Source organism: Mandrillus leucophaeus, unplaced genomic scaffold (genome assembly GCF_000951045.1).
Source record: "Mandrillus leucophaeus isolate KB7577 unplaced genomic scaffold, Mleu.le_1.0 Scaffold523, whole genome shotgun sequence".
NCBI lineage: Eukaryota > Metazoa > Chordata > Mammalia > Primates > Cercopithecidae > Mandrillus > Mandrillus leucophaeus.
Window position 1 is genome coordinate 605311 of NW_012105620.1, and position 2881 is coordinate 608191.

Consider the following 2881-nt stretch of genomic DNA (forward strand, 5'->3'; position numbering starts at 1 on the left):
TTTTTTTGAGATGGAGTTTCTCTCTGTTGCCCACGCTGGAGTGCAGTGGCGCAATCTTGGCTCACTGACACAGCCAAGTGATTCTCTTGCCTGGGTTCAAGTGATTCTCTTGCCTGAGCCTCCCAAGTAACTGAGATTACAGGCATATGCCACCAAAAAGTCAGCACACCCAGCTGATTTTGTTGTATTTTTAGTAGAGACAGGGTTTCACTGTGTTGGTCAGGCTGGTCTTGAACTCCTGACCTCAGGTTATCTGCCCACCTCAGCCTCTCAAAATGCTGGGATTACAGGCATAACCAATGTGCCTGGCCTTTAAGTCATTTTCATATGTTTGTTTGTTTGCTTGCTTATTTGTTTTGAACCTTGCAACTACCCCATGAAACAACAGGGAGGTATCATTCCTATTTGAAAGATCAGAAATACCCCTGGCAACACAGCAAAACCCCGCCTCTACAAAAAAATTAAAAATTAGCCAGACATGGTGGCACATACCTGTAGTCCCTGCTACTCAGGAGACTGAGGTGGGGAGGATCACTTGAGCCCAGGAAGTCTAGCTGTGGTCATGCCACTGCACTCCGGCCTGGGTGACAGAGCAAGATCCTGTCTCAAAATAATAATAATGATAATTATAATAATAATGATAATGATAAAGCTGGGTGTGGTGGCTCACACCTGTAATCCCAGCACTTTGGGAAGCTGGGGCGGGCAGATTTCTTGAGTTCATGAGTTTGAGACCAGCCTGGGCAACATGGCAAAACCCTGTCTCTACAAAAAATACACAAAATTAGCTGGGCATGGTGGCCTGCACCTGTTAATCCCAGCTACTCGAAAGGCTGAGGTGGGAAACGGCTTCAGCCTGGGAGGCAGAGATTACAGTGAGCCGAGATCATGCCACTCCAGCCTGGGCGACAGAGTAAGACCCTGTCTCAAAAAAGAAGAAAGAAAACAAGGTCCAGAATGGTTAAGTGATTTTTTTTTCCAGAATTGCCAGTTGGTAAATGGCATGAAACACACTACTTCTGGTGCATACTTCAGAATAATTTCCATTTAAGTCACACCGCCTCCTTTTCACCATGTCATGCAATCCCTTTAGATCTTGGTGGGGATTGTCTTAGTGCTTCTCACACTTTCCCGCGCACACAAATCATCCAGGTGTCTTCTTATGATACAGAGTCTGATCAGCAGGTCAGGGATGGGCCCAAGATGTGACATTTCTAACAAACTCCCAGGTGATACAGCACTGCCAGTCTGTGAACCCAACTTTGAATTGCCAGGTGGGAGAGAGTCACTTAAATTCCTTTCAGCAATACTCCTCGATATTTCAGTATTTTCACCTAGGGCAAATCATTTAGTGTGTAGAAGCCATTTATCACATAGAACCCACCAGGTTCCAGAATGCATAGACAAGTGGATGACAATCAGTAACTCACCATAGCCTGGATTCCATAATTTTATACCAAAAATTCAAATAATACAGCTTTAAAAAAAAAAACACATATATATCTAAGAAGTTATTTGAAGCTAAAAACACAGATTGCAGAACCAGCCCAGTACAGAGTAGGATATTTGGCTGGGGAGGCAAGAGCTATATACAGAGAAGTGACCTAAGAACACCAGGGTGCATGACTAAGTAAGGGCAAAGGAGGGCATCCCAGCCAGGGACCACAGCCCTGGAAAGGCAAAGGAGAGGAGGCATTAGTCAAATTTTTTAGGGTCAGTACTAATTTGGGAAGATAGAGATCTTCCGTATCTTCCCAGGGAGATAAGATGGGAAGTGCAACTCCAGGTCAGATTTTCATAGCCTGTGGATGCTTGGCTGAATTTAGACCTTTATCTGATGGCATACAGGAACATGCCACCAAAAGCTTTTGTTTTTGTTTTTGTTTTGAGACAGAGTCTTACTCTGTCACCCAGGCTGGAGTGCAGTGGCATGATCTCTGCTCACTGCAACCTCTGCCTCCTGGGTTCAAGCAATTTTCCTGCCTCAGCCTACCAAATAGCTGGGATTACAGGCATGTGCCGTTACACCTGGCTAATTTTTGTATATTTAGCAGAGATGGGGTTTCACCATTTTGGCCAGGCTGGTCTTGAACTCCTAATCTCAAGTGATCCACCCACCTCAGCCTCCCAAAGTGCTGGGATTACAGACGTGAGCCACCATGCCCAGCCCTACTGAAAGCTTTTGAGCAAAGGAATGACATGATGAATGGAGTTAGGCAGATCAATTTTCAGAGGGAAATAAGTGGAGTGCTAAAAGGCTAATGCTGTATTAGCCATAAGAGAAGTACAATGGAAATGAAAATGGACAGGTACAGGTACAAGAGATATTGTGAGGGAAAAAAGTAGTAGGTTGACTGTACTGGCTAATTATATGTGGTGGATGATAGAAGAGTTTAGGGTGAGTCTCTGAGGTTTCAAGGCTGGACAATAGGAAAGTGGTGGTACCATTAGCAAATACAGGAACATAGGAAACATGCTGATTTATAAAACAATTTCCTCCTGATAAGCAACCACAACAATAGTCCCAACCAACTTTATATCCTGACATGGCCCAGGATACTACGATCACAATGGCAGAAGAAAGACAATTTGAGACAAAATTGCCTTAATTTTCTGATCACTAGTTAATATTCTGCCTTTTATCTATAAAAAATCTGCCAGGCTTATGACTGGTTTTCCAGGAGTGATGGGTATACACAGATTTGTGCCTCCTTTCTACCTATCCTAACAACTGTCGCTGGTTACACAGCTGACTAGAAGTGCAGAGAGAAATGTGCATGCTGGGATCAGGGCCAAACTTACCTGCTTCTGTGGGGTTCAGACCAGAGACTGGCATCGTGAATTCGGGCTTTCTGTGCACTCTCAGTACATGCACCTTTAG